General features: G+C 44.8%; 1 protein-coding gene across 7 annotated transcripts in view; it reads left to right on the top strand.

The window, feature by feature from the left end:
- The first annotated feature begins 3,953 nt into the window (after positions 1-3,953).
- The window catches only part of LOC115839285 (RNA-binding protein 12), a 37,072-nt gene continuing 30,350 nt past the window's right edge, over positions 3,954-10,675 (top strand). Inside the window, exons 1-2 of one of the 7 annotated variants that reach the window (XM_060285768.1) lie at positions 3,978-4,143; positions 9,501-9,585. The gene's annotated coding sequence lies outside the window, so the exon portion shown is untranslated. Of the gene's footprint in view, positions 4,144-9,500; positions 9,586-10,675 lie in introns of all 7 variants that reach the window. The other 6 variants (XM_030830739.2, XM_030830743.2, XM_030830742.2 and 3 more) reach the window with 6 other exon arrangements.

Raw genomic sequence — 10,675 nt, 5'->3', positions numbered from 1 at the left:
AGGACCTTGTTGTTTATCCATCCTATACATACTAGTTTGCATCTGCTAATCCCGAACTCCCAATCCTCGCCCCCCCCCACCCTTGGCAACCACAAGTCTGTTCTCTATATCTGTAAGTCTGTTTCTGTTTCGTAGATACGTTCATTCGTGTCATATTTTAGATTCCACATATAAGTAATATATGGTATTTGTCTTTCTCTTTCTGACTTACTTTGCTTAGTATGATAATCTCTAGGTCCATCCATGTTGCTGCTGATGGCATTATTGCCGTGGAGTGCGGCGATGGGGCTGGCAACGCAGGTGATAAAAGAATTTACTGGGTCAGAAGTGAGGGTAGAAAGCGAGATTTATTGAATACACTGCAAGGGAGCAGCAGGCGAGACCAAGAGGGGGTCTGCTGGGGGAGAGAAACTGGGCTTCTTTTATGGTCTCTTCTGGTCACCCTTGGGCGTCAAGGGCATTTGTCCCTGGGAAGGGGCCCTTGGGGCTTGGGGACCTCCCTGTGGCGCATGGGGCCTTTGAGTGGGGGATGGCCCTCCCCCTTGAGGGAGAGAGGGACAGTCGCGTTTCCAGTGGCCACGTTGCTTGCGGTTGAGACAAGGCCCTAGAGGCTTGGAACATTCCCAACTGAAGAGCCCTGGTTGGCTGCAGTGGAAGCAGGAATGGGCCAGGGCGGCTGTCCCCTTTGGTTGGCTGGGACAAGCCATGGGGGTGCCCGAAATGGACAGCAAGCTAACAATTGCGGTTGCCATGTATTGGGCCTGCCGTTTGTTTACCTCTTTCATCTTCCCATTTAGCCCTTTGGACTCTCGAGGCCTCCTCCCGGTTATTAAAGACCTTGAAGGCCGTATCTAATAGGACGGCAAAGGGAATTTGGGGTCCCTTTTCAAGTTTTTGGAGTTTTTTTTTTTTTTTTTTTTTTTGTGGTACGCGGGCCTCTCACTGCTGTGGCCTCTCCCGCCACGGAGCACAGGCTCCGGAAGCGCAGGCCCAGCGGCCATGGCTCACGGACCCAGCCGCTCCGCGGCACGTGGGATTCTCCCCGACTGGGGCACGAACCCGCGTCCCCTGCCTCGGCAGGCGGACTCCCAACCACTGCGCCACCAGGGAAGCCCAAGTTTTTGGAGTTTTGTCTGATATCAGGTGAAGCTTGGCTGGTAAAGTGAACGGCCAGAATAGCTAGTCCCTCTGGACTCTCAGGGTTTAGGTTTGTGTATTTATGCATAGTTTCAGCTAAGCGGGCTTGAAATAAGGTAGGGTTTTCAGAGAAGTCCTGGGTTATTTCATGAAGTTTGTTGTAAGTTACTGGCTTGATGACAGCCTTTTTCATCCCCTCAATTAGGCAGGTAATCATGTAATCTCAGCGGCCTTGTCCTTATGTAGGCCCTGTGTCGGTGGCCTGATATGTCCAATTTGGTTCTGTGTCAGGGACAGCCCCAGGTGGATGGGCATTGTCAGGGGTGCAGGCATGTGCTTCATCTGCCCAAGCCCACCCTAGGGACCAAATACAGGACTTTTCCTCTAGGGTACAACAGGTGGTCAAGACAACATAGATGTCCTGTCAGGTCAGATCGAAAGCCACCGTGAGTTCCTCTGAATTCCCGAATAAAATTGGTGGGGTCCCAACCAAAAGATCCCAATTTAGTTTTGATTTGTGACAAGTCAGACATAGGCAAGGGGATGTGAACTTGAATAGTGCCCTTTTCTCCATTGGCCACCTCATGGAGAGGCAAGAGATTTTCAGGGGGTTGAGGGTGTTCAGATGTGAGGCACCTGAACGGGGATGGGAAGGTGAGAGGGTGTCCGGATAGGAATGGGGAGCGGTAGGAGGGGAGTGGGTTAAGAGGAGTGCGTGGGAGATTAAAGGAGGGACGTTGGAGAATATCTGTGTCAGGCTTCGAGGGCAGAATCTGGAGAGGCATATGCGACAGGTTTGTCATAATTTGGGGTTTTGTGACAGGGCCATGAAGACCTGAATGTAGGGGACCTCAGAGTCCTTCCCGAGTTTTGACAAAAGAGATCAAGCTGCAGGATGGTGTTATAGTTTAGGGACCTGTTGAGAGGCCAGACCTCCTGATCCGGAACCAAATGTCGGAGAGAGTTTGGAAATCAAATTTAATCCAATCTTTTTTTTTTTTGGCCACACTGTGCGGCTTGTGGGAGGCTTTGGGGATCTTTGTTCCCAGACCAGGGATTGAACCCGGGGCCACAGCAGTGAAAGTGCGAAGTCCTAACCACCGGACTGCCAGGGAACTTCCAAGTCCAATTTTTAAGAATACATCCCAAAGGTGAGTCAGCAAGAATAGAGGGTGTTAGACCCATATTGGACCTTAACCAGGCACAGCGTCTACCGAAAAGGCATCTCTAGAGACTTACTGGTAGCGCAGTGGATAAGACTCCACGCTCCCAGTGCCGGGGACCCAGGTTCCAGCGGCAACTAAGGAGCCCACGTGCTACAACTAAGGAGCCAGCGAGCCGCAACTAAGGAGCCTGCCTGCTGCAACTAAGACCAGGCACAACCAAATAAATAAACATTAACAAAACAAAACCAAACAACAAAAGGCATCCCTAGAGGGAAACAGGCCTCATGCCCTGTCCGCGAGGGACCTGAGGTTGCACTCTAGACTGGGGCTACCCCCGAACAGAGGACCTCTTGAGGCGCCTTCTGTCTGACAGAGGCTTCCTGAGGCCCGGCCGATCACCCCAAGACCAGGAAGGGAAGTGGGTCTCGGGCCAACCCAGAGGGGGAAACTCACTGGTTTTGTGGCGACTCGTTTGAAGTACCTGGAGATGTTGGCGGATCAGGATGGACGGTCGTCAAGGGAGGATGTAAAGAGAAAGGGGATCTCACAGTGTGCCTGGATTCGCCCCAACGAGCTGCTGCTGCCGACTGCGCCAGCCGTTGGAAGTGAGGAGTCCCAAGGCTAGGGCCAAAGGACACTGCCACCCCATCGGGCAGGAATGGTCGCTCAGTATGGGACCGGGTTTTAGGTCTTTGGAAGAGTCGCCTCGGCCAGGACGCTTTAATCCCCGGTCTCCAGGGACCTCAGACCATAGGCAGTGTTGAAGAGGCGAAAAGACCGTTTCCAGAACGTACCCCTTAGGTCGACAGCGAGTCGGAGTCCCGTCCCGCAGGCCTTTACCTCCCGCCGAGGAGTAGCCCAGGCTGGGGACCTTCAATTGCCTGGAGTCAGTAGGCTGATCGCTACGTGGTGGAAGACAGATCGGAAAGGGCAGAGAGAGCACCCTACCCGCCACCAAAATGCCGCGGAGTGTGGCGATGGGGATGGCAACGCGGGCGGTAAAAGAATTTACTGAGCCAGGGACTTCCCTGGCAGTCCAGTGGTTAGGACTCTGCGCTTCCACGGCAGGGGGCAGGGGTTCGATCCCTGGTGGGGGAACTAAGACCCTGCATGCCGTGGTGCGGCAAAAAAAAAAAGAAAGAAAAAAAAAGGAATTTACTGAGCCAGAAGTGAGGGTACAAGTAGTTGTGGCACACAGGCTTAGCTGCTCCTCAGCATGTGGGATCTTCCCGGACCAGGGATCGAACCCGTGTCCCCTGCATTGGCGGGCGGATTCTTAACCAATGCCCCACCAGGGAAGTCCTGGATTGAAATTTTTAAATGGGAAAAAAAGAATCAGATTTTGGTTCTTCTGTCAGGGCATCATCAGTAGAACTAGGCACCATTTTGTGGTCCATTTAATCCTCAATACAATTCTGCGAGGTAGGCAGTATTTCCCTCCTTTCGCAGAGGCTCGAAGAAGTGAAGCAATTGCACGAAGCCCAACGCCAGATACTGTTCGGATTCCAACAAGCAGCTTCACTCCCTTAAGGCGGAGCTAGCAAGCAAAAGTCGCCGAGCTCCTCTGCCACAAACACAAGCAACTTCCGGGAGCTACCCGAGAACCTCCGCGCGCTTGCGCCGCCCCACCCCGCCCCGTGACGTCAACCATTCCATCCCGCCCTTTCTGGAACGCGGAGCTGCGGAGCGGGCCGGCGGCCATCTTGTGAAGCGGCGAAGGAGGTGGTGGCTGCTCTGGGCTCCGGGAAGCCGTTCGGGCTGGGGCTACCGACCGCGGGGCGGAGGCACTCGCGCGGGGGGTAACTCGGGTCTGGGTTCGGGTGCCGCGCAGCTCTCCCCGGTAAGACTCCCGCAGCCTCGGAACGGGCGGGGCTGTGCGGGGCTCGAGCCGCCCCTTGGTGGCCCGGGGCGGGGCCTTCGGAGGCCTCGGAGCCCGCCGCAGTGAGCGCCCTACGCTGAAGGGTCGGGGCATGGCTGCGAGGGGCCTGGGGCGCCGCTTGTGCCTCTCGGTCCTGAGAGGGTGCAAGTAGGACACAAGAGAGGAGGAGCCTGCCTACCGAAGAGGGGACGAGGCCGTAGCGAGGACGCCCCCGTGGTCTGAGAGGGAGGAGGCCAGAACTGGGTGGCCCAGCGGCCTGCGAACGAACGGGAACTGCAGTGAAAATACACTACATCCCGAATGAGCAAGATTCTTTATGCCCCCACGTGGGGCAGAGGTTAACTGTGCCCCGAAGTGAGGAGATAATCGTAGTGAGGACACTCCCTCCACCGGAAGTGGAATGGAGGCCCCGGTGGCCTACCAGAAAAAGGGGACTACAGTCTCTGGACACACGTGGGGGAAAGGAGCTGTAGTCGGTGCTCTCCTGTGAGTGTAGGAAGGAAGTCGGAATTGGCCGCCTTCTTGGCCTTAAGGTGGAGGCGGTTGCAGTGAAACGCTTCCAAAGCCCAGCGTTGGGGCGGGGCTTACCCTCCGGGGTGTCGTTAATTTGAGAAGCCGGCCCCGGTAGCGTGGGGTGAGTCCGCCTCCCGGGCTTCTTGGTCCCGGAGTAGGGAGGGGGCTGCTAAGAGCATCACCTTTACGCGTCCCTTGGGAGAGAGCCTCCAGCATCGAAGAAGGAGGAGGTCCGATGGGATGTGGAGGCTGAGTGATTTTGATGGAGAGTGAACTGAGTTTCTCTTTTGAAGGCTGGAGGTGGTAGTTTTCGGCCACGTGAAGTGGGTGAAGGGGCTTTGAGAATCTGCAGGTTAATGACGGGGATGGTCACTAGTGCAGGAGGCTTAGCTGCTAGATTGTAAGTGCATGGACTGTATGTGTGCTTCCAATGTGTGATTTATAGTGAAAAATTTGAGCTCCGGTGAGGTTTACTCTCGGTTATTCAGCCCTGAACCTGCCCAGAGTTGTATACTGAAAATAGCAGGCTCCGTAAGAGAGGTTTCTGGACTCTAAAACCCTCCTTGACTCCGGATTCCCAGAGATGACCTAATGTAAATTGGGATAGTTGGCAGGAACCATTTTATATTATTTAAGACTAGAGTGATGCCAGTCAATATAAGCTACTAACAAAAAAATGTGATTGCAACTGAAGGTTTTGTTGAAGGAGAGACTTGTGACGAGTATTTCTTTTAGAGCTTCTTGCTTGAATGGTTGTAAATGGTATAATTTTTGTAAAATGCAGTACTAGCAACATGAATTGCCTTGGACTTTTTTATCTAGTTTACATTGTTGATGCATTTCAGAGCCTTTGCAGTTGAAGAAAAAAATCCTAGAAGTCTGGATGTATAGCCCGTTCCTGTTGAATTTTGTTTTTTAATTATAGAAATATAATACAAGACTGGTTGTATTTGTTTTGAAATTTGGTAGTTTTGATAGCGTGGAGGATTCTGGATTTAGTGGAAGGAAATTGTGCTCAGGCATTTTCCAAGAATATTAAAACAATTGGGAAGAACTGTTACAGGTGGTTAAAAAAATTTATGGTAATTAATATTTGAAGAAAAATGTTTGGCGTGTTTATATAAAAGTTGAGGATGTGCTTAGTATTATTGCTGGAAAAAATGACGCAGGGAATGCATTTTTATATCATTTATATGCTTGATTATATATTGATTATTTTGTTTATGGATTGTGATGCATAATTTCAATTTTTCTTATGTTCATATCTGTTAGGTGAAAAATGTGAAGCTTTAGAAACCATTGTGGTAGTTACTTGGAACATACTGTTATGTGCTAATACCAGAAAACTTCAGGCTTCTTTCACTTTCTTTGACATACCAAATGACTTGATTTTTGCGTGAGTTTGGGGGTTGTTGGTACAATCTGTGGATGTGAAACTTGATTTTGTGGGCCAGTGTGTTCCAGGTGCTGAAATCCACCGACAACGTTCATGCTGTTTTTATTCCATTTTGTAGATGGTCACTCCATCATTTCAGTTGAATATTTTCTTCTGTAGATGAGGTAGGAAGAACTGTCAGTAACCGTTGCACAAAAGATGTTTTTAGATATCCCTCCCTAAAATGCAGGGACTGTCATCCATTTCTGTAATCTTCTGCCTGGCCCATAACTGCTTGATGAATATTTGTGAATAAGTGAATATTGTTAAGTGTTTTAGGTCAACTAAGAAAAATCAATCTTTAGTTTTATCAGATTTTACTACCACCACACATATACATTTTGGTTTGCATAGAGTTTAGTTCATTAAGTTTAAAGCCTTAAAACCAGTAGTGAGGGTGAATGTGGTTGGCTAGGTTAGAAGAAATATTGTTTCTTTGAAGTTTAAAGCAAGTAAACATTTTTGTTGGCATTTGGGGGGGATTGAAAAATAACTTAATATTGTAGTGTTTTTGGCAAGAGAATAAATATCTTATTTAGAAATGTCTTTTGATTTGCTGTCTTTGAGTACTGACTGGAGGTTAATGGGAAAGTTGAGTAACATGCTATCAAAGGTTTATATCTCCCTCAGTGTCCGAAGAATTGTTTTATTAAGAATGGTCCCAGAACCTGAAATGTGTTCCATTTGGGGATGGGGACAAAATCAAGTTGATGAAGCTGTGTTTTTTTTCCATAATACATACCATAATATGATTATGCTGCTTGTAGCATTGTGCCCATTATGATTGGTTCTCTGTTGCTCATCTCTGTGGTGAACATTTGAAGGGTGATTGTTTCTTTTGAATCTGAAGAACTTAGGTCTGCTGTACCCTGGTTCTTGTTGATCAAAGACTTACTATTGAACAAAGTTAAAATTCACTTTTGGATGTTTATTACCAAATGAAGAGTGGAAATGGTCAAGTTCTGATTTTTGCCTTGGCTTCCTGGTAAAGAGGATTGTTGTCAGACATTTTATCCTGCAATTCCAAGTTTCTGGAATGGCTAGTATTTAAGAAAATCTGTCTTGTCATAATAATATGCTAAACTTTTGTAGTAGCTCTTTGTAATTGTGCATATATCTGGAATTTGTAAGAAACAAAGCCACTATGTGGCTTAATTTTCAAGATAAAGTGCAAAAGTATACTAAAGCTTCTTGTCTTCGATCTTCTGAAGTACATCAATGGATTTAATGGCAAATCAAGCCCATTTTCTCTTTCCGTTATGCTCTCTGAATAGGTAAAACATGTATTTTAGGTGTTTTGTTGCTTAGGATTGTTTCAGTCTTATCTTTATAAAACTCACCGAAGTTTAAAGGTGAGTGGAGTGAATTTTTAAAAGTCACTGGAGTGACTGGTATCCTACATTCAGTTGCTAGCTGACAGAACGCAGGAATAAGTAGGTTCCTGGAAAATAGTGATACTTCTATTAAATTATTGTGCCCCTTTCGTTGAAACAAAATACTTTTGTTGAAAACAAAAGTATTTGAGTTCTCAATTTCTATTTGAAGGAAGAGCCATAACACCAAGAGTTGTGAAGTTCTGGCTGCTAACCTGAGCTTTCTGTGTACTTTCCTTTGGCATGGGGTGAGGTGTATCTTCCCTTGTGCTGAAATAGAAAAGATTAACAAATTTATGACTAGATTGATTTTGTACTTTAAATTGAATGAGTTGAACTAGGGATTTGCTGAATTCAGCTGGGCCTTTCACCTTTTCTCCTTGTTTAGTAATTTCTGGCAACCCTGTAAACATTTTAGGGAGTAGACCTAGAATGTTTTCTTTGGGCTTAACTGGCTGACCCCGAACTTGTTCCTCTCCAGTGGACATATGGTACCTTCTTGGATCTGGAAGGAAAGGGGCTGAGGAACCTGTTTCCCTTACCTTCAGGCCATGGGTCCTGGCCCCACACCAGACCTTTTGAATTGGAATCTTCAGTAGGAGTCATCACAAGTGTTTAACTAAAAAATTACCCTGATTCTGAGGCTCATAGAGTTAAACTTGTACATTTAGAAAAAAAATATTGCAATAATTTATGCTCTTCCCTGTTGAGTGTAAACTTTATGTAAAGCAAGCTTTTTTCTGTTTTACATTTCCCTTTGTGACCCATTAGATAAACTACTAGATGTGGCTTGTTTTTAAATGAAGACTTAAAATTCTAGATTTAATTTAATTTAAATTCTAGATTTAATTTAATTAATTGATCTAGAGGATCGATTGTACAACATTTAAAAGATTAACACAATGCTCTGGGCTTCTGAAGGTGTTGCTTATGATATACAGCATAGCTTTTTGTGGCAAAACACACTGTTCTTTAGTAATTTGAGTGGTTGTCCAGGTGATGTTTAGCTTGTTCTTTAGAAAAAGTTTGGAGTAATGCTAAAACGTTTGAATATGTCTTTCTGGTGATGAATAATATTAAGCTCAATGGTGGTATCTTGATCTTGAAAGATAGTTAAAAATAAGCATCATCATTCTAAGTAGGTGTCTATGGGTAATCTTATACCTAACAGTGACAATTTTCTTCTACTCTTTTGAATATAGTTGTCTAATCATTTGGTCATATAAATTGCTTGTAAATTGTTCATAACTTCACTAGTTTGGGGGAAATTCCAGTGAAAGATGAGTGACCTGTTTTTACTTTGGAAGGACTCTTAATATGCCGGACTTTTTTCTTTTTTTTTAATAAGTTTCTTGGAACCATTTTGGTGTTAGAAGAAAAAGCACTCTTCTTTAATATATTGAACTCTAGTGGTTTTAGCCAGGAATTAGTCCTTATAGGCCAGACCTTTCACTTCACTTATGTTTTTTTTGTTGTTCGATTGCTATTTTGGTGCAAAGGAAAATATGTTGAAAGAGTAATTGCAGTAATTTCCATGAATATCCTTGAATTGATGACTTAATTTGTCCAGGAACTGTTACTATGTGAACTTGTGCTTTTTCATCAAAAATTTGGTGGGAACCTGAGGAAATAGGTCGCCGTTGGACTTGTGTTATGGAATTTTCTGGACTGGTTTAATCATCAAGTGATTAAAGCAATTACCAGCTGTGAAGCCGATCTTTATGACTGTTTTAGTTTTCGATTGATTCTTTCTTGGGCTAATTTATGACACATTCTTGATGTATGTAAATATATAATGCTTTGAGAGAAAGCAACTTGAAAGCAACCAAATAATAAACGTGTGGGATTTTGGTACGTCTTTTTTTTTTTTTCCTAATACATTGTAATGATGTACTCCAGTGGTTTCAGACTCGCCCTTTAATATACAGTTCAGTGTGGCCTGTGCGTGTTTTGTGTTTCCTGCATTGATTTTTGCCTCCATTTATTCTCTATTGCAGTCTAAAAGTTGGTTTTAATTGGTTGCCCACAGGATTGACTTGGCCTCTACTTCTTGTTAAGAAAATACATCTCTTGTTTTATCAGGTAAGAGATTTTGAATAGAGGGTTTATTTTTATACAAAATAAATTGAGATAGCTTATTAAATAACATGAAAATATGTATAATAACTAAATTGTGGGTTTTTGTTTGTAATAAGCTTACTTGAGGGATGGGAGAGGGGTGGACTGGGTGTCTTGAACAGTTGTTGCTTCCTTTGGGAGTCAGTTTTCTATGGATGCATTTCTTCTGCTGAATTCCTGATTAGGCAGTAAGTAGCTGTTTTTTTTCCCTCAGTAGCATTCTAGACTAACTACAAATATGGGTGCTTGTTATTGGTACGGTTTTTTAATATTCCTTTGCGGAATAGGTATAGAAAATGGGTCATGTTTTAGAGTACAAATTGACTTTAGATGGAACCTTAGTGATTGGAACCTAACTTCTTGTTAAATAACTAAGGTAGACTCAAGATAGGTTGAAATGACTCATCTGTCAAACAGGTACTTTGTAGCAGAATAGCATATCTTACTTCACGTTTTTCAGAACCTAAAAACTCTTCCTGTTTAGATGACTTTATGAATAAATCTTGTGCACTGCTTTGGTTTACTCAGCCCTTTTCTAGATGGTAATTTGGGCAGACTTTCAATATCATGTTTTCACATGTACCTTGTACAGACTTTCACTAAATCCCTTCCCTCAGCTGCAGATGGTTTGAAGACTTAATTGTGTAGGTCACTTTAGCCCTGTGCTTAATTCTTGGGACCATATCAAATTTCCATTTTATTGTGCTAATGCAAACTAACATCTCTCTCTCTCTTTCTCAAGTTTTGGGGATCTAGATTACCCATGATGTTTCCCCCAGTTAGTGATTAAGTGATTTTTGAAGTTGAACGGAATGCTATCTCATCTTTGCGTACAGCCAATATTCTAGAGTTAGTAAGGAGTGAGAATTTGATTCAATGAATCGGAACCTTCTTGATGAACTTCTTAAAGACTGCTAAATAGTAAATAAGGGCAAAAGAGTCTGTTGGTATGACGTTTTTAGTATTAATTTTTCTTGTTGACGCTTGCAGACCAAAAATGGAAAGCTTCCCCCGCCCCTTCCCAAATTTCTAATGTTTTATACGGTCTCGTTTT

This window comes from Globicephala melas, chromosome 15 (genome assembly GCF_963455315.2).
Source record: "Globicephala melas chromosome 15, mGloMel1.2, whole genome shotgun sequence".
Taxonomy (NCBI): domain Eukaryota; kingdom Metazoa; phylum Chordata; class Mammalia; order Artiodactyla; family Delphinidae; genus Globicephala; species Globicephala melas.
The sequence above is the reverse complement of the archived record's forward strand: the minus strand, read 5'-3'. Positions and strand labels throughout refer to the sequence as shown.